This window comes from Falco cherrug, chromosome 1 (genome assembly GCF_023634085.1).
Source record: "Falco cherrug isolate bFalChe1 chromosome 1, bFalChe1.pri, whole genome shotgun sequence".
In the NCBI taxonomy this organism is placed as follows: Eukaryota; Metazoa; Chordata; class Aves; order Falconiformes; family Falconidae; genus Falco; species Falco cherrug.
The window spans coordinates 16,860,570-16,881,711 of record NC_073697.1 but is presented as its reverse complement, the minus strand read 5'-3'; the positions used below and the strand labels follow the sequence as shown (position 1 = coordinate 16,881,711).

General features: G+C 45.1%; 1 long non-coding RNA gene across 9 annotated transcripts in view; it reads left to right on the top strand.

Moving 5' to 3' along the window:
• Positions 1-16,370, top strand: part of LOC114016308 (uncharacterized) — a 32,316-nt gene extending 15,946 nt beyond the window's left edge. For 8 of the 9 annotated variants that reach the window (XR_008734241.1, XR_008734240.1, XR_008734235.1 and 5 more), the window contains 3 exons: positions 307-521; positions 2,272-2,399; positions 5,414-6,712. This is a non-coding gene — a long non-coding RNA (uncharacterized LOC114016308). Of the gene's footprint in view, positions 1-306; positions 522-2,271; positions 2,400-5,413; positions 6,713-16,123 lie in introns of those variants that run through there. The other variant, XR_008734226.1, reaches the window with a different exon arrangement.
• The last annotated feature ends 4,772 nt before the right edge of the window (positions 16,371-21,142 follow it).

The following is a 21,142-nucleotide window of genomic DNA, read 5'->3' as shown; positions in this document are numbered from 1 at the left end:
CACCAAAGACTGTAAGAAGCATAGGTATTTGGGTCCACTGGGGCACCCAAATATAGTAGGTGGGCTGCTTCACGCCGCCCATCCTGGGGCGCACTCAAGCCTGTCTTGCAGGGACAGACAAACCAAGTCAGGTAGCAGAACACTGGAGGTCAGCTCGAGGCTTGCTGAAAACTCCTGGGCAAGCCAAGTCCAAAAGGGATCCCTCACAGAGCAGCATACAGACCTGAGGGAGTTAGAGACTGCCTACTTACTCTTCCCTCTGTGAGGTTTTTTTTGAGACACTCAAACATATTTTTACTTCCTTAGGTTTCCTGTAGGAAGGGAAGATGTCTGGCATTCGCTGACACTGCTGGCTACTGCTTCAATGAACGAGGATTCATATCACAATCAGTTTTGCAAGGCTGGCGAGGAGTGGTATGGTACATTGACCTGCTCCTGCTGCTTTTGGGGTGTGGCATAAAGATCCCTGACGTGCAACAGTGGTGCTTTTGGTGACAGCAGAGCCTGGGACCACTGCCTGGGTAAGTGCCAGCCCAGTCAGGGAGTCATTTGTCTTTGGGTTTGGTTCTCACAGAAGATGATTACTTGTCTGGTGTTCAAAACTGAGTTTCTTCTCTGGGATATTTTGATGTAATCCTTTGACTTTACAGAAGTCCAGTATTGTTGTCCTCCTTCAGTGCAGCTGGAGGTGGTGCAAGTCCTCCCGGAGGGGAGTCAGACCATGATTTCTCCTCAGCGTAGTTGCCTGCTGCAGAACTACAAGAGGGGAAAGTCTGTAACTTGCAGTATTTTTGCTCCATCTCTTAAAGAAGGAATTACTCAAACTCATTAAAAAATGTTACAGAGGTAAAACTGTCTAGCTCATAGATCCTTTCATTTCCTACTCTAATAACTTTGATTTTTTTTTAAGAAAAAGCTAACACCACTATATGATCACTTGCAATTTTTTGCATTTTCATGGAACATGCATGCAAAAAGCCCAGCTGATGATGATTTCTGCCAAAGGGTTTGAAATAAAATCCTGGCTTTAGTAGTAAAGTAGCATTTTTTAGCACTTTGTAAAAATTCCAAATGTTTAAAAAGTCACAGAATCCATGATTGCTGTAACAAACCCTAAGTGCTGCTAATCATAGCAGTAATGAGCTTTTAATACTAAAATCTCGCTGGCAGATAGGTTGGGAGGAAAGGGGTATGTTACCTGTGTGTGCTGAGATGGTACATTGTTACATGCTCCTGAGCTTCTCACTTGTTTTTTTGTTTCACCAGTTACAGATGTATGCCAGTTTTCTCAGCCTCTTCACAGAGAAACTGGATGTCTTTTTTGAAGAGATGTTTTAGTTGGGTGGAAATTACTGGACTCACTACAAGGGGCCAGGTAGTCCAAACCTGTGGCCTGTATCACGTAGGCTTTTTGGGTCCACGTTGAACAGCGCACGGTTAGCCAGGCAGGGAACCTATTTGCTAGTCCAAGGGTGGCTAACTGCAACTTGGTAACAAAGAAGGAAAACCAGCACTCGCAGCACTCGCCGCGCTCTCTTAGCCCTTACGCCTCCTAGCTAGAAAACTTACTCCTGGTCTGTATGTCTCACTCTGTTTTCAGTGTGAGGTTGCGTGCCCTGCATTAAGCCAAAAGAACAGCTCCGGGCTGTGCCATGCCCCGTGGAGAAAAGTCCCACCTTGTGGCTAGGGCTGCCAGCCGCTCTGCTGGGAAGGGGCGTGCTGATGTTGAGTCAAGCAGCCCTTCCAGCATTATAAAGCCTCGCTGGGCAAACAAACGCTGAGCTGCCTGTGAAGCAGGGTTTGCTGCTGAGACGTTTCTGTACCACATGGACTCTGGACTCGTCGGCCAGCAGCCTGGAGCTTCCCTAACAGAGCCTCTGAGACTGATGGAGGCTGATGGCACGTGGCCGTGAAACAGACCTGGTGAGAAAGGGGAGGCTTGCGCACTGGCTGGTGGTTGCTGACTAGATCACACTCATCCTGGAAAAAACGGTCCAGGAGAAAGACATACCAACACCATCACACCTCCAGGTGAATGTCTCCATATGGGTGGACCAGGCTAGGTCTTCATTTTGAGACTAAAAAGATTTCCTGGCCTGAAGAAACGAGGCATTTCACTCCATACGGATGGACCGTTAGGGGTTATTAATACACACCTACTAGCCATTTTTGTTTTAAGAGTATCAAGTAGTACTGGTACCTACCACCTGTAGTTATTTTCTTTTTTTTTAATGGATTAGGTTGAAAAAAGTTTTCTTCTCTGTGCTGCAGGCCCAAAGCCGTCCTCACGGGCGTGAGGAGGCTGGAGTACTGTGCCAACCCCTAGAGATGGATGTTTGACCCAGAAGCACAGATCCCTGTACCGCACCCAGTACTAGCGAGTACCGGTCTAAGCAGAGGTGAGTCCAAGATGCTGGGCCACCTGGGAAGAAGCTACTTGAGGGTCACCTGCTGCATGGTGACATGTGCATGCAGGCTTTCTGGTTTCTGAGAGGCACACGTAGGGTCCACGTCCCTACACAGCTGGCTCATGAAGACAAGAGAAAGCTGTGGTAAGCCCAAAAAAGTTGCCTGGGTGGCACATCTTGTGCTGCCTGCTTTGTGGAAGAAAGGTGGAAGATGAAACTCCCCAGTGAGTAAAGTAACAGGACAGAAACACTGCAGTGTTCCTGCAGCATTGCCCATGCTTCTGTAGCAAGCAGCAGTTTATAAAGCACTTGATGATAGTCTAGTAAAGGCAGGAATTTTTCAGTGCCTTAGATGGGAAGGGGACTAAGACTGTAGTAGTAAGTTAATGTAAATATCTTTAAATGTCTCAGAGTAATTACCATGTAAAGAACTGCCTTTATCACTGTTAACACTTCTCTGCCTTGCTTAGGCATTCTGAGGGAAAAAAGGAAACGGCTGAAATGCTGCTTTTCTGCAGCACGTCCCTAGTATGCCAGAGCAAGCTTTCTCAGTAATTTGTTAACGTAGGACAAAAAGCAACACCTTTCTTTCTGAGCAAGCAGGCTGTATTGATTTCCCTTAATGCCATCTGGCAAAGCTACCTGCTCCTGCTGCTCTTTGGGTGCGGGAGAGCCACCCCGACCTTCAGCAGTGGTGCTTTTTGGTGGCAGCAGAGCCGGGGACGGCTGAGTGCCAGCCCAGTCAGGGAGCCGTTTGCCTTTGTGTTTGGGTTCTCCCAGAATGGAACCTGAGCTCTGGGACCACTGTGACACCTGTAAGTGACTCGAGGCACTTCGTTCCTTCTGCCCTGGGGTCCGGTGGGTTTTCCCGCCCCAGGGCAGGGATGAAGCAGGATCCGTTGGCATTCCATGTCCCGCGGCAGGGTGCTGCAGGGGCCCCACGGGCCGGGGAACGCACCTCTCCGGCGAGGCTGCTGCGGGGCAGCCTGGCACTGCTGCAGTTTAAACCGTGACCGACCGGTTTCCGACGGTCCCCTCACGGCAGCGGCGGAGGGAACGGGCGAGGTCGGCGGGGCGAGGGATTCCCGCTGCGGCCCCTGGCAGCGACGGCGGGGCCCGCCGGGGCCGGGGCTCCCCGGGGCAAGGTGAGCGGGGCGGCGGGACCCTGCACCGCCTGCGGACGGCCGGGTGTCGCTGCCGAGCTGCGGGGCTGCCCGGGGGGAGCTGTGGGCTGCGGGACCGGCACCGCGGGGGGAGGTGGGGGCTCTGGGGCCGGCGGGTCCCGGGGAAAGCCCCGAGGAGGGCGGCGGGGGTCGCTGCGGACGCTTGGGCGGGGGGGAGCGGTGTCCCGGCAGGGACGGCCGGGGGTGCCGGGGCTCGGCGCTCGGTGCCGCCGTGGTGACCCGGCACACGGCCGCCAGTGCGGCTCCGTTGCCGGTGTCGACCGGGTCCCCAGGGGCTCCCCGCGGCGCCCCGGCCCCTGGAGCGGGACGGCCGCGCCCCTCAGCACATGCGCGGAGGCGCCCCGGGCACCTGAACGCAGTACCGGTGGGCTACGCCGAGCATGCGCGGTGGCGTCCCGTCCCTCCTGCTGCCGCCTGGCGGCCGAGGCGCCATATTGCAGGTGGGGCTCTGCGCATGCGTGCTGCGCATCGCTACCCGCCGGTAACGGCAATACGGTGCTCCGGTGCCTGCCAGGCGGAGCAGTCGCCGCCGCCGCCCTTATCGCTGCCTCCCGGTAAGGAAACGTGGGTGTGAGTGGCGCGGGGCCGCCGCGTGCTCACTGCCGCCCCCTGCTGGCCGCATCGCGGTACTTCAGGGCCCCGCACCTGGACCCGGCCGCGCCGCCGCCCCCTGCCGGCAGCAAGGCGGCACTGCGGCACGGGGTCTCGTCCTGCGCCTCCTCGGCAGGACCCGGCCCGCGTGCTTAATTCATGGAACCATGGAATCATTCAGGCTGGGAAAGACCTTTTAAGACCATGCAGTCCAACCGTTAACCCAGCACTGACAAGTCCATCACTAAACCATGTCCCCAAGTGCTGCATCTACATGCCTTTTAAATACCTCCAGGGACGGTGACTCAACCACCTCCCTTGGCAGCCTGTTCCCATGCTTGACAGCCCTTTCAGTGAAAAAACTTTTCCTAATATCCAATCTAAACCTTCCCGTGCAACTTGAGGCTGTTTCCCCTTGTCACCTGGGAGAAGAGGCCGACCCCGACCTGCCTACAGCCTCCTGTCAGGCAGTCGCAGAGAGCGATAAGCCCCCCCTGAGCCCCCTTTTCTCCAGGCTAAACACCCCGGCTCCCTCAGCCGCCCCTCACAACACTTGTGCCCCAGCCCCTTCCCCAGCCCCGCTGCCCGTCTCTGGACACGCTCCAGCCCCTCAGTGTCCCTCCTGCAGCGAGGGGACCAAACCTGAACACAGGATTCCAGGGGCGGCCTCACCCGTGCCCAGTGCAGGGGGACGGTCACTGCCCTGGTCCCGCTGGCCACGCTGTTGCTGACACAAGCCGGGATGCTGCTGGCCCTCCTGGCCACCTGGGCACGGTGCTGGCTCATGCCCAGCCGGCTGCCCACCAGCACCCCCAGGCCCTTTCCCCCCAGGCACTTCCCAGCCGCTCTGCCCCGGCCTGGAGCGCTGCGTGGGGCCGGTGTGACCCCAGGGCAGGACCCGGCACTCGGCCTTGTGGAACCTCATACAAGTGGCCTGGGCCCGTGGATCCAGCCTGCCCAGACCCCTCTGCAGAGCCTCCTGCCCTCCAGCAGATCAGCACCCCTGCCCAGCCGGGTGTTGGCTGCAGACTCGCTGAGGGTGCACTCGATCCCCTCGCCCAGATCATTGATGAATTCCTCCTGCTATGTCTTGTCACCTGCCTCTTTTAAAATTTTCATTCAACATCTCCATCTATGTGGGTCAATGCCTGCCTCTGTTTTTTTAATTCTTGCCTAAGTTTCTCGTACCCTCTCACTTTTAAAATTATCTTTTTGTGTTTATGTGTCAAGGTTCTGGCAGCGGTGGTGCTGCAGGGCTGGCTGCTGTGGCAAGACACCAGGGGCTGCCCTCAGTGGATGGAGCCAGCTCCAGCCGGCTGCAATAGGGACCTGCCAAAGCTGAGCCACAGTTCCCCAGTGCTGAGCAGAGGGGAAGGATTGTCAGACTGCTACTCCCCAAGCAAGGTGCCTTCACCAGAGTGTAAAAAGCAGCGGTGTTCCTGCCCGCTGTCCTGTCAGACTGGCCCATGAGGGAGCTGCCTGGCAGCTGGCCCGAGACAGAAGAAGAGAAGGTGAGCTATGCAACTTGTTTTTTATATGTCTTGTAAAACGAGCTAATTCCTTATGGCCAACAGGAAATGTGTCCATCTGTACTAGAACTGGGTTTGAGAGATACATGGAAATAAGTTCTTGCTGTAATTATGAAGGTCTAGTGCCTCCGTTTGTAGTAGGAAGGCTCTGTGGGGAAAAGGAGTATTTGGCTCCTTATAAGGGCTAGGAATAAATGTGGTTTCATAATTCAGAAGCCAGGATGTTTTGTGCAGCTTCCTGTAAATCTTTGGGAACACAAAGGAAACAACATTTCCTGTCTTCTCCTCTAGCCTTCTCCATTTCCCATGAAACTGCTTAACCACTTTGAGATTTTGTCTCTACTACCCAACATTACTGGCCTTTGCAATCAGGTTCCTCACCCTGTAGGGGTTCTGTAGTATGCTTTTCTACTGATAGTTACACAAGATAAGGACAGTGGAAGTATCAGAAACTTGCCGGCTCTCAGCTTCCCTAAACCAAATCAGTCACGAGGATCTTTCTACAGGTTAGAGGAAAGGAGAAGTCACTCCCCTTACTACACAGCACAGGCGACTTTCAAGTCAAGGAGAGCTAACAGTGTACAGCTCAGTCAACGCTTCAGGGTGTGACCGGTTTTAAAAAAAAAAGGGGAATGAGAGTCTTTTTCAGTCTTGTCCTTTCAGCTTTCAGGTTTCCAGTGTAAATAAAATGGATTTCTATTAGTTCTAGTTAAATTATCATCCTTTTAATAACACTTTCTTCTTGCTACATGTATCAAAGATTTTTTTTAAAGTGTTCCTAAGAAATTTAGCCTTGTGGTACTTCTTTTTGGTTTTTTTTTTTTTAACCCACTGGTGAAAACTGGCAGTGCCTATCAAAACAGGCTCTTCTATAGAAACCTGCAATTTTTTTTAATACATGCACCATACAAACCTTTATCAAGTAATCAACAGAAACCATCTTTATTTAACATGTACTTTTTAACACACCAGAATAAAACCAAGAAACTTTCTCCAAAAATCTGACTGTAGTTTTGGACCTTTCTTACTTTGGAAGAGCTATACAGTCAATTTATTTAAATGTGTTTAACTTCTGGACATAAATTATTTTTAAGAATTCAAGCAAGGCTACAGATTTATTTTAATAAAAGGAAACCTCAAGAGATCTGGCTAGCTTTTGTTGCTTTCTGAAACTTAGATTTTTTTTTTATCTAATATTTATGAATATACTGCACAACAAAATAAGTATTCTTATATAAATTATTTATGTACATATGTTTGAGGAAGGAATTAGCATTTTACTTAGTGTCTAAATCAGGAAAACTACTTTCTAGATGTAAAAACCCCAATTTTCCCTTTTATTTTGTCAGAAGGCATACATAATAGATACTGCCCCCAAATCTCTCTTTGCTCCTACCTTACAAGCAAAGTAAAACAAGCAGCTCTGTTTTAAATTCCCCTCTCCCCTTCTCAGATAAGTTAACCTTATACATAAAAGCCTCTTATTTAGGAAAAATATTAAGGTTTGTTCTGTATAACTCTTCACTTTTGCCTGCAACAAGCAGATGTTAAGGAATAGATTAATCAAACCTAAATGTCATTTGGAGTAACATTAGCCAACATTTCAGGTGTAATGTAGGCAGAAAAAAACAGGGTCTGAGTTCTCTGCCAGGCAGTGTTCATTCTTGGCGAGTATATGCTTTTTCATAGCTCCACTGTAGCCTATTTAATGTTCTACTTTTGATTTTGCTTCAAATTTACATTATTTAGCTAGCTCTAAGTATTTACACCACAGTGTAAATCTAGGTGCAGGCAGCCTTATACCTCATAGACAATATTTTCCTTAGAACCCTGGCTTACGTGAGGACTCTGTGTTGTCCTGTTCCCTTGTATGAATCCGGATTTCTTCCCTTGTATGAATCCAGATTTCTTCCTTTGTGGGTCCTTGTTATTTAGAAATACTTTGAATAGTTTAAATCCCACTGTAGCAAAACATTACGGCGTAACACATAAATTACGAAGAAAAAACTACTGCTAGCATGGATTGCTTCCCAGCGTTCATAATAACAGGGTAGCACGCTGCATTTCCAGTCCGTCACCTCTTTCTTGTCTTACTTGCTGTAGCCACAGCCTTTTGCTGTGGCTCTCCCCCTCCCCAGCAGCGGGGAACAGGCAGGGAAGGGAGGTGCCAAGGAGCCTTACCTGCCTTCTCCCCAGAAAGTCACCATCCATGTCCTCCTGCTGCTTTGGAGCGTGGATTGGAGAGATTCTGCACAGGCAGAGCCAAAGGTACTAAGAGATCTATGGCTGGAGGTGTTTTAAAGAGCAGAAAGCTGTTTAGATGAAAATCATGGTCTCTCTGTGCAATTAAATCTGGTCTCTGTAGGGCATAGAGACCGGTTGTTATATTCTGCCTCTTCATTTTTTACTTCTGCAGATTGAATGGGGAGGGGGGGTGTGTGCAGATAGCGCCTGCAATCCATAATCCTTGGCCCTTTTAGATTACACTTCAGTGGATTATTCAGATTTACCTGGTTTAGGACATTTCTGTGTAAAATATTTGCATTGCACAAAATCTATTCTTTCTACTTTTTTTTTTTCTAAGAAAATAACTGATTATCAATGTTTTATTTGAATGTGTGTTTCTCAGTTCTCTGAATTCTTTTTCCAGTGTTCTATATAACAGTCTGAAATTTATCCATAAAACTCGTAATTTTCTGACTGTAGTGAGTTTTCCTGAAACTGGGATATCATGCATCTTTTTATACAAGCTTGCTTTATCTCTGATGCTTTTCTTAAAGCTCTGATTCTTCCATAAAAGATCATTTTGTAAAAGTGTCCTAGTGAGGTTATTTCTTGCCAAATTTTCTATGGTGCACATTAAAGCCTCTCTCTCTCTGCCACCAACTCAGCTACAGTTAATCATGCAATTTAGTCTGATGATAATTTATTCTAGCTAATGATGCATGAGATGTAAAAAGCCCAAAGGAGGAGTTTGGAGGACTGGAAATGAGGAGGGGAAAAATTCCCAAACCAAACATTCCTGCCTTTTTTCCTTGCAAACTCAGCATATCTTATGCTGAAATTACTGAGACACCATGGAGCCCTGCTTTTTTTACAGCCTTTTGGTGGTGGAATCACACTTTAAATCATTCTGCAGAAGCATGACTTAGTTAACACTTCATTATGCAAGAAGATTTCCACTATGCTGTAGTTGGCAGAAAAATCTGACTTTCCTCATGCATTTTATCCATCACCCACTTCAAATTAAGAAAATGTGACTTTAAAAGTTTTTGTCTAGAAAGCAGATGGCTGAATGTCTATTTACCCAATCGTCAGTTGTCCTAGGTGGATATGTTAAAAATATGAAAGAACAGATACCACAGTTAAATTATTATATTTCTGTGGTTTGGGGTTTTGGTTCGGTTTTGTGTTTGGGTTTTTTTTTTTCCCTTCAAGGAATAGATATTTTATTGTAAAGCATTATTTGAAGAGTAACGTGCTTCATCTCAAGGATCAAGAGTGGCTCACGGTACAATTTTACAATGTGACTTGTTAAATTAATGTAGTAAATGAAGAATATGGTTATTTACCCACATAAGGGTTTTCAAATTGTGATCTTCAAACTACCAGTTGTCTGACGCATCATAGTAACCGGCACATACATAGTCCCAGGGCCAAATAATCTCTTTTACAACTTGTGTTAAGATAATGGGAGCCTCAAAAAATATTTGAGGGTAGCAAGTGGTGTAGGAAATCTGGCAGTCATAATCTTAGTGGAATTTTTTTTTTTTTTCAAAAAGCAGACTTATTGATAGAATAATACTACAGAGAATGATAGAATGATAGAATTGTTTAGGTTGGAAAAAACCTTTGTGATCGTCAAGTCCAACCATTAACCCAGCACTGCCAAGATACCCAGTCCCCAATGACATTCACGCTCTTCTAACACTGGGATTCAAGCCTCTAAAAACATGTAGATACTTATGTTTATTTTCTACAGCTGAACTGCAAACTCTTTATTCAGTTTTTGCTCCTCTCTTTAAGCAAGACTTCAATTTACAATATTTATAAATTCAGACGGTGAGGTTCTATGCAGCTGAATGATAGCTTCTCTTTTAATTTTGTATCCTTTTAAGATACAAACAAGTTAAAAAAGAGATCCTTTTTAAATGGATAAATACCCTTGCCATTCCACTGGAAGCGTACTCAGAAGAAAAGAGGGGGGAAAAAACCACCGATGGCATTGCCCTCAAAACCAGTCCAGCTGCACTGCCAGAATTCGCAAACCTGCGCCTTGCCCTTTTTTTTTGGATCTCTTTCAGCTAAATATGGTGTTCTAACTGAAGATACCTCAGTGTATTCCAATAGGCATGGGCTTACACAGAATGACTTCTCAAGGCTGGGCTCAGGTCTTTAATAATGTAATACACTGACAAAGAAATTTCTGAAATATTTTACAGGAATTGCCATCAAGAAGTCATCCAGTCCACTTCCCTGCTGTAAATATTTTTAGACCCATTTATGTAACTTGTTGAATAAGGAGTGTAGTGAATGTTGTAGAAAATCCCTGCTACTCTTATATTGTCTATTTTGCATTCTGCTAACACACAGGGTTTTTTTCTGCTGATGTGACAGGGTATCTTAAAATATTTGTAAACCAATGGCCAAAATGAGACAATTTTTAACCATATCCTGAAGTACCTCTTATTTCAAAATGTCACATTATACTTTTATAAACTGCCTATATACATAGAAAGAAGCAACTAAAAGGTAGCCTCTGGTCTGTATTTCTTGAAGAAAACAATTTTACCTTACATTAAATCAGTCTGTTAATTGGTTCCATCTTTAAAATCCTCATGACAATGTAGATTCTGCTTTGAAAACTGACATCTCCTCCAAGAAAGAAACCCACATAGTAGTGCATAAATTTCACACAATTTGAAAAGAAAGACTGCCAGAAATGAAACAGAAGGATTAAGATTAAACTAGGTTGCATTCATATGTCTAAGTTAAAATTGTGAGTAGCCTTTCTGTGGAGATAACGGAAACTCAGATGGACATGACCCTGAGCCTGTACAACTCTTGATTCTAGGAAGAATATAGAGTCATTGAGTAACTTGGGTTGGAAGGGCCTTCAGGAGGTCACCTGCTTCAGGTTCCTGCTCAATGCAGGTCTGTGTTCAAAGGGCAGTCGGGTTGCTTAGGGTCTTAGGCATTCAATTTTTTTGAATTTTCAAGGTTGCGGGCTCCACAGCCTCTCTGGGAAACATGTGACAGCATGTAACACCCAGCTCTGTCCCTGCCTAGCCACAATCTTTCTACTGCACAGCCCACCCCCACTTCCAGCCCCAATATACAGCCCACCCCCACTTCCAGCCCCATACACAGCCCACCCCCACTTCCAGCCCCATACACTTCCTTTTACACATCCGAACTTGGGAGTTTCCTGCTCAGCCAGTCCAGCCGCCTGCTATCTACACCCATTTTCCTGCAGTTCAGGACGGCCTCTCCTCTGCATTCGGGAGGCTAGCCTCCAAGGCTGGCCAGCTCTCCTTGGCTCTTGGCTTTTCAGAGCACCCTCCCACGAGATCCTGGCTGCTAGCTGCCTCCACAAGCTGAAGTTTGGAATTTTCATTCTGCCCCTGCTGCTTCTGCTCTCTTGCTACTGCTACTATTAGCTCCCTTCACTTTTGAGGGAAAAAAAATAATAATTGTAAGGCAAGAGCCAGTAAAGTAGATCTCAAACTGTGCAAATACACTCAGTTTTTAAAATTGCCGACACTGGATTAGAATTTTAGCTGCTGCACGGTATTACATCCAGTTGCCTTCACACTGTAAAGATGGCATAAGCTTACTCCTTGTTTTTCAAAGTGTCAGTTTCCTTGGAGGAGAGGAAAAGGTCATGAAACAGTTGCTCCTTCATGTCTGTGACTGTGCCACATGTGCTCATGGACTGCGAGAGAGGAAAAAGTGGCCTGCCAGATTCAGAGAGCAATTTGCCCTGCTTCTGTCTGTGCTTGAGAGAAGGTTATGGATATTTATTTTTTGTCTGATTATTTTTAGGCTGCCTTTGAATTTCAAACACCCTGAGATCTGACAAAAGCTGTGCTGGCCATTCTCTGAACTGTAATCCTCCCCAACCGATTCTTTGCTGGCCCTCTCCATGGCATTTCGGTGAGAGCACAGCAGATTCGTTTCCGTCTTCCAAATGGAGCACCCCAAAAGCTGTCATCTGCTTTCTGTCATCTGGTATGTCATGACATAATTCCAACTGCTTGCTCTTTTTTAACCCTTTCTCGCTCCACATGTGATATAGAATTGTCTTTCCTCCTCTCTCTGCTGTGGGTTTTTGCGTTGCCTGTCTCTGCCTTTACCTCTAGAGAGGAAGGTTTCTAGAGGGAAGATTTCACATAGAATATAAAGAGATTTGGTTCTCAGCCCAAGTGCTCAGTACTCCTCTGAAAATAAACGTGCTTTCCATCACCACTGAAGAGTCTTTAAAAAAATTTTTTCTTTTGAGGACCCACATTTTATTTTAAACAACAGAAGAATCAAGCAATAAAAAAAAATTATTGAAGTGCTGAAATTGGCAGTGATAAAGCTGGTATTTTATTAAATATAACCTATTTGGAACCTATTTAAGTGACTGGTAAAGCGTTTAAAACGTATTCAGTATTTACATAAAATTTGACTTCATATGGTAGAAGCCTTCCTATTGTGGTTCCCAGGCAGAGCACAGTTATTGGAATTCATTGCTTGGCTGGTTCTTTGAGGGGTCAATTTCCAGTAGTTTCCCCATGACTGGTAGGATCTGAAGGCACTGAGGAAATCCCGATGAAGACAGCTGACCACATTGCATCACAACTGATGCAAATTAATTGAGCCCAATTTATGCAGGGCTACATTTACTTGCAAGAGAGCTAAGCTTTGGTCCCTGCAATAAAACCAAAATGTCAGGGAGGAAAGGTCAGAGACAGACTTCAGAAGTTGCTGCGGAGAAGAATCAGTTATTTCAGCTCCCCACTTTAAACCTGAACTCAGTAATATTCTTCCCTACGTTGTGGGTTTTCCATAGGGATCTCCCAGTTTGTTGAAGGAATAACCAGGCTGGAGAGGGAATGGTTGAAGGTAGTAAAGCAACATGTCAAACCCCTTTTTTCCACATTATAAATTCAACTGTCTGGGAGGAAACCACCTCATGACTTGGAGCACTTTAGGGCGAACATTAATAATAACGAATTCTAATTGGTCATTATTGCTTGAACAGAAAATATCGGATTTCATTTTCACCAGGAGGAAATGAAAATGTCATGTACTGTAATATGACAAGCATGGAATTTACAGTAGTGATATGTACTTGTAATTACCTTTATATGTGTAAAGGCACACAAAGCAGAACACCAGGGAGGCTGTTTTACAACAGATTTAATCAAGAGAACATCCACGTCTCCTCGTAAACTTACTTAACCAACTTTGAAAAAAGAATGGAGTTGATTAGACAGGTTAATGGGGTGATGTCTTTATAAATGACAGATGGCCACGTTAGAACAGAAAGTTGTTCACTCTCCATTTTTTATTTTATTTTACTTATGAGACTATTTTACTGCTTTTTTACTTATGAAACATTGCTCATACATTTTTGATTAGCAGTGGTTCACTGAAAAAAAAAGCAATTTCCAATGCAACTGAACTTTCAACTGGATGGATGTTGTCATTATGCTTAAGTGGCAATAATCAAAACGAAAATACAAAATGAATTTTTTGGAATTCCAGGTCCTTATAAACATTCTGACCTCCCCACATTGGCCTGCAAATGGAGAAAAGTGCTTACAGATTTGCAAGCTCATAAGAACGTAACAAAGGAACGTAACATGAAGAAAGAAGGTAGCTTTTTTATGATAAAGGGAACCCATTAGTAGTGAATTTGACAAAGTAATTAAAAAATTAGAATTCAAAAAAAGGCAAGAGTCTTGGAAAAAAAATCCGCCTTGGACATAATGATTTTATCTCAGAATTATCAAAGCGTAGAATGTGGAATAGCCTTGCTTGTTAGTCTTCGCTCAGATATATGAGGTATCACACAAACCGTACTAACTGAAGGAGGATTCACTGAGTACCTACACAAAGACCTCTGGTACGTGCTCTGGGGACCCTGGCCAGGCTTGAAGAAGAAGAAGTGCAATAGCTGAAGTCGTTGTTGAAAGCCACCGCCACAGCAGCGGCTCCTGGCTCTTTCCCGGACAGCAGGCTGCTTGGCAGAGGTCTGTGTGCCGGCATGTGCCACAATCAGTGAGGCTCTGCCTAAAGGTTTCCAGTGCCCGCTTGGCTGTTAGATAATCACAATCCTGTGATTCTTTTTGCAGCATTCTCTCATCTCTCTGCTCCCATATGAAAAATGGCCATTCCTAACCAGCCTAGAAATAATGACAAAATCATGTGCGTTGCTAACCTTCTACTCTTTTTGCCTCCTCCTTTGGCATTTGTCACTGATCTGAAGCGTACAGCTTCCTCATCTGATGTGGGTACTTGATTAAAACAATCCTATCAAACATCTCTCTAGCCTTCCAGACAAGAATTCGAAAACCAAAGTCTATCAGGAATGTTTTATCTTGAAAATTTCTGTGTGAATTTAGGATTTATGAGAAGCACTGGACTAAATTTTGGAAAAACTCTGGATCCGTGGGGCCTTTGTGCATTTATCAGGATTGAAGTACCAGTGCAGTGAAACAATCCTTAAGTATGTATGTGAAACTCTGCAGTAGATAGCAGTAATGAAAGATGATTCTAGATACTCATTCAGGACAATGTGGCTGCAGCAAGTCAGAATCTGGCTCAGAATTTTTGCAAGCTTTCCAAGTGCTAGCATACTGATGATTTTTGAATAAAGTACAATAGTGTATCACAAGTTTAATTTCATTTATCTGTAGATAAATTTCCATAATGGTGGCTAATCCTCATTAAGGGGAACAGATTAGCTTATCCCTTAGCTAGGTGAGCAGGTGGCTGGCAGCTGCAGAGAGGTAGTGGTCTAGCTTTTAGTGGAAACGTTATAATCGGCAGGTTTGGGTGATAGTTTGAAATCATATTTAAGTTACTACACAACTCAATCGACTTGTCCCACAATTCAGTCTTATTAACACAAAGAAAATACTTTTCACACAGGGTATTCATCTAGGTAATAGCTGTGACTGGCTTTGTGTTCCGTTTTGGCATTTCCAACAGATTAATTGCTGTAACGTCAGTAGCACCACTTATCAGTGAATTACCATCTGGTCCAGCGTTGCCAAACTGAGATGGACATCGTGCCATGGAAATTGTTAAGATCTACCTTTGCTCAATTAATTTCTTAAGTTCAGTCAAACTTTTGCCACGTCATAATACCACATCTGACCCCGTCTGCCAGATTCCAGATTTTCTGCAGAGCTCCTATTTTCCTCAGAGTTAGCTAGACACTCACAGCATTTTGAGGAGGAGGTACGATTTTTTTTTGTTTTCAGTTGGTGCTGACTGGAGTAATCAGATCAGTGGTGGATCTCTGGTGTCATAAATGTAGTAGGGATAGGATGTAGGGGATAATATAGAAAGGATTATGCAAAAAGATTTGTATCTTCAGGAAATACTAACTTTCACAATGCCTGATGCTTAACTGTAAGCTATTGTCTGCCAGCACGTGGCTGCCTTGCAAAGTACTCAGTTTGAGTGCCTTGATATACAAAATACCATAGCTCATCTATTCAGACAATCCTTGATCACTTTATTGTGATTTCTTAAAGTAAGTAAATATGTAAAAGAATGTTCCTTGCTATATGGTTATTATAATCCTATGGAAGACTGCAGTTTAGAAGAGCCTGGTAAATGCTGCAGTCTTCTAAATCTTTTCACTCTCTTTTCGTTCCGTTCCTAAAACACCGATTCCCTTGATTCTTTACTTCTCTGTATGGGCTGTTTCCCTGTTCACCTCCTTGCCATTGATCCCTGTTTCTATTAAAACAGTCTCTTTGTCCCCATGGCTTCCGCTTTCTGCGGTTCTGTTCTCTGTTAAATTCACCTCACTGTTTTGATACAGTCCCTCTCCTTCCTTCCAGGACATGAAGATCACCTCCTCTTACTTGTCCTGCTCACCCTCCTACACTCAGTCCTATCAAACCTCCCTCCAACAGAGCCTCCTCCCTCTGAATCTCTGCAAGTACCTCTTCTCTGCAGGGAGAGCTATACTGAAAAGGAAATGAGGTGGTAAAAAAACGTGTGACAGATTAAAATGCAAGTTAATTAGTTAGTAGTTATAATATAGAAGTTTCAGGCGAGCCAAAGTCAATACAGATCCAAAATATATAAAAGCTATTTAAAAAGAAGAAAAACAAATACAGCACAAATTCTCAGAGACACCACCCAGCACCACCTTTTTCTTTTTGTGCTGCTTTTTTTTCAGTTGCTGCATGCTCGCTGGGAAACAATGGCTTAGCCAAAATCCTCAGGCTTTTCTGTTCTCTTCTGGTTTTACTTCAGCATTGTGATCCAGAGAAGTACTAAAAGCCAGAGAGAGATTACATAGCTTATGCGTTCATTACAAGAGCATCTCTGATCTTTGCAGTTGTAACTATACAATGGAGCTGAAAGACTGAAGCATCACAATATGTACTGTTTCAATAACAATAATAAAAATAATAATAATTCAAGGTTTTCTTACTAATTTCTTTCTGTGATGTAGTAAAGGCCTGTAACTGCATTTACTCTACTCCACAGATCTTAATCCAGTCTCTGTGAGAAGTGATTTGTTGCGGATTTCAAAACATCCTCTGAGATCATACTAGAGTTTTACACCAAAACCCTCTCATAATCCCTCTCAGAACTCTAATATGAAGCTATTTCTAGCTCTTTTGCTTCTTTTGAACTCTTTGCATTCAGTTCTTGCCTTTTAAATAGCAAAATCAGGTTTGGCTGAAGAGTTTGAATATACCTGAGAAATGACTGCAGTGCAAGGCAGGTGTAATAAGGTGGGTGGGTACAGCTGCTGCCGGGCCAGGAGCAGCTGCTTCCAGAAGCTCACAGAAGCCTTCGGGTCCAGCACAACAAGGCAGGTAAGTGCAGGCTCCAGGCCACCTTCCTCCAGCACACTCTGCAAGCGTACAGGTACCTGACCTGATGAATATGGCATTTGAACTCAGGTTTTGGTGAATAGGGCCTTACTAAAGAAATGTGGTTTGTCGTGTCTTCTGTACGCTAATATTATACACCTTTGTTCTGCTCAAACACAGCGCAGGGTTAACTACCAAAGCAGAAAACAAAGAAAACATGTCTTACAGAGCTGCCAGAAACTGGATTCTTAAGAACTTTTACAACAACAATTACACCTTTTAGTGCAAATGAGGGAGTGGAAAAAAGGCTAACAAAATAAGGGCGTATGACTCAAAAGGAAAAGTCAGGAGTGCTCATTAAAAACAGTGCACCATGAGTTGTTTCATAAGTTTATTCAGAATTTGCTTTGGTAAATGTTCATGAGATATTTCCTGATATGGCTTGGATAGAGCAAGCAATTACGCTGACATTCTGAAGATCCTTTCTGAGCTGAAGGAACCAAATAAATGAGCTAAAGCAGCTTCTTCAGCTCAGTACCAGAATGATTTCCTCAGCGAATGGAAATGCATTTTCTAATGTCACCTAGCTGAGACTCATTAAGCATTCAATTATTAATTCAGTGCCTTTCAAAACACTGATAGCAGCAATCTGCCAATCATGAACATGTGATGCAAATGAAGAGATACGCTGATTACACTTCTAAACAAAAATCAGTAAAATTCACCATATGCATTTTAAAAAAAAAAATTGCTTTACTTTACTCCCCACACTAGCTAGTAACACACGAGAAAAGATACCCCCGAGTCTTCTCTCCCTGCAGCTGAACAGTCCTAGCTCTCTCAGCTTCTCTTCTTGCATCCGATGCTTGAGTGGCCTCACCATCTTTGTGGCCTGTCACAGGACCCACCCCAGTACACCCATGTGTCTCTCACACTGGGGCGCACAGAATGGGACACGGCATCCTGGATGGGGTCTGCTCAGTGCCAAACAGAGGGTTCGGAAGACTTGATTAGAGCTTCTAAACAAACACATGTGGTAACACTTTAAATAGGTTATTTAAACAAAGTATATTTTTCTTAAAATCAAGTTCAGAGACTTTACCGGTACTTTCTATAATATGTTATGGCATTCATTCCCGGTCTGGGGTTTAAGTTCATTTTTAATCCATGCTTTGTGATTTTCTTTTGGGTTGTAAGGTTTAGAGAAAACTTTGTCATTTTTTATTCCCTTAGCTCAACATTTCCAGTTTGATTGTGGAAGGTAGAACCAGCATTAGACTTGCACTCACACTGGGGAACTCAGGGCAAAGGATTAAGACAAGGTTTACTCCCAATTCTCAGCTATACTTTAAATAACTTTTATCTAATGTAGTCTATTTCTCCAGATCCTGGGTGGTGGGGTTTTGGCAACTACCTTGGTTGCTTGAACATAAAACCAGCCCAAATAGAGAACAGATCGCCTGGAGAATTTGATGTTGGTTTTACATGGCTGAAAAATCAAATTAAAACAATTGTCTTTGGAACCCTAAACTGGCAGTCTGCTGAACATTACCGGCCTTGACTGATGCACATACCCCATTGCCTTTAACACTCGAGACCAGTCAAGTGCAAAAACGTGTACTTAGCCTGTTTAAAGGCTCAGATAAAAATTGTGTCTTCCTTATAAGAGGGAGGATATTACTTTAGGAAACTACAGGTTGTTGGAAGAAGGGTTCGCCGGAGTCAAGAAGACGCTCAATATGAGTTATGCACCTTGCTCAACTTTATCAGTTTCTAACACTACTTACATAGAACCGATACACATGCATATTCGTAAAGCAGAAATGTAACTGGTTAGTAGTCTCTAAGCGCGCGCGGTTCTCACACCCCTAATTATCATGACTAAAATAAGCATTCTATCCACGTAGCTAATTGTGTTGCTGTGCTTCAGCCTTGTAGTTTGTTACTCCCTATTTTCCCATACCGGTCCCCATCTTTCTTGGCCCTGCACCTGCTTTCCCAGCAGCTGTATCTTGTTACAGCCACGGCCTGTTGGCACAACGTAATTACTTGGTCTCAGGATTCAAGAATAGCTCAAGGCCACCTTTCTCGTTAACTTCAGCACAGCAACTTCAGTACAATTCTGATTACAGGCCTATTCTAATACCAGGCCTGGATTGTGCAGATCTTCAGAGATTCTAAGGCCATGCTTCTGCAGCCATTCTTCTACAACAGGTGATTCAGGAAGCCAGGGAAGCTCAAGCAACAGACATGAGAAATCTAAAACACACGTAAGAAATGCATCAGGAGACTCTAAGATTAATATGTCAAGATTACACAGTGTGTGTATAACCACGCAAGCTCACTGTAGCTTTGTAAAGACTGAACGTGTCAGCACTACAGTTCTAAAAATTTCTAATTCTGAGGAAAAAACTGCAGATGTTTCCTACTCAAATTAGAGATTATCATCTCTTCCTAATGATGTATGCATGTATGTATGTAACTAAGGGAGACAAGGAAAGAAAGGCAAGATAAAAGGAGCTCACTCCTTTCTTAGGACTTGGAAATTCAAACAGGAAAGCACCTATGAGATGCTCTAGTCTTGACATACATTCTCTGGATAAACATAACAATGTAAGAAAATTATATAGGAAAGGAATGGAAAAAGCATTATAATAGAACATGTTCCAGATTGTCTTTTCTTTTTGCCCCAAAACCATGGGAAATTTGATACCAACACACACAAAGTATGATGTTCCTAAACCAGGCCATGGCCAAGTTAAAATATTATTTAATAATAATATATCAAGTTATAATAATAGTTAATACGTAATAATTACGATCTTCTTTAGCATGCTTATCAGAAACATTGCACATCACTTCAGAAAGCCATTTTCCAGGAGAACTGTGGTTTGATTTTTGTTTGCATCTTTTTTGTGTAAACACAGTCAGGGAGGCATACATTTAAACAATTTTGTCGCAAACATGATGCAATATCAAGAACAAGGTGAAATTTTTATTTACCAGACAAAACACCCATTGGCCTCTTTGGAATTTCACTAGAGTCAGATTTCAAAACACGGAATTTTTTTACCTAAAGGTTCATTCCCTTTCCCTCCATAGAATTAAAAAAATGACAGCTGTTTATATCACAGAGGATGTTGATCATATTTGTGAAGTGTTAAAATGTACTTAAATTTATTTTTTTGTCCTATATCTATCTGCCTGTCTGCAAGTTAACGCCCAGGTCCCTGAAATGGTCCTTCCTTGGGAAGCCTTTGATGCCGTCATGTTGCTGTGATACTTTGTTAATAAAACTCATAAGCTTGCCTGCCTGTTCCACAGCCGCTATGAGGTCACGCAGTCCTTAGAATAATCCTTATTAACGCAAGCAGTCTTGTTAAAAATGCAGAGCGGAAGACTCCTTGAATGAAGAGTCCAGAGGAGCAGACCCTCTTAATTCTTTATTGCAAGAGATTCACCATATTCATATACACAAATAGGTTTACTTAAGCGGTCAAACAAAAGGTTCATTGCATCTGAGATAAATATACGCTCGTATTTGTAGCTCAGGTCACCTCAGAAGGGAGCACAGAAAGGGCACCGATTCTGGTGCTTTGCAACCACCAGTAGCAGGACCGGCGGTTTTACGTGGAGGTTTCCAATGCGGATTTTCGTTGACAGTTTGCACGTGCAAGCGTATGCGCTGATGGCAGGTACAGCTGCTGCACCCAGAGTCTGCTCCCCGCCTTTAACAAGGGGACTTTGCTCCCTCCGCAGCGCGCATCCCGCTGATTTTCGGGTGCCATCCGATGGGGCGCTACGGGCTGACCGTCACGGCAGCTCCCGGCAGGTGCGGGACGGAGGGACGAGGGCAGAGGGGGGGTTGCGAAGGCAGGTGCTGCGGGGCGGCAGCGGTGCCGGCAGGGGCACCTCGGGGCCAGGCCCTCCCGCCCGGCCTGCCCCTGCGCCCAGAGGCAGCCCCGGGCTCCCGCCCCCGCCGCCGGGCCGCCCCCGCCCCCTCAGCGCGCCCGCTCCCCTCGGGCGCTGCACAAGCTCCGGCCGGGAGCGGCCGCCGCTCGGCGGGAAAAGCCGCTGGGCCGGCCCCGGGGAGCTGCGGCCCCCCCGCGGCTCGGAAGCCCGGCCCGGCGGCGGGGAGGGCAGGCGGCGCCTCTGCCTTCCCGCCCCCCCGGGGACGGGACCGCCGACTGCGGGACGCCAGTGGGCTTCGGTACTCGGCGGGGGCTGAGGGGCGCCGGTTTTCAACATTGCCGCGTCCTTCGGTGAGACCGGGGGGCGTTTTGGGCGGGGGACGGCCGCCCGCCAGTGACACCCGCCCTCCGGCGGCGCCAAGGGGCTGCGTCGGGCCCCGGGCCGGCCCCGGTGGGCTCCGA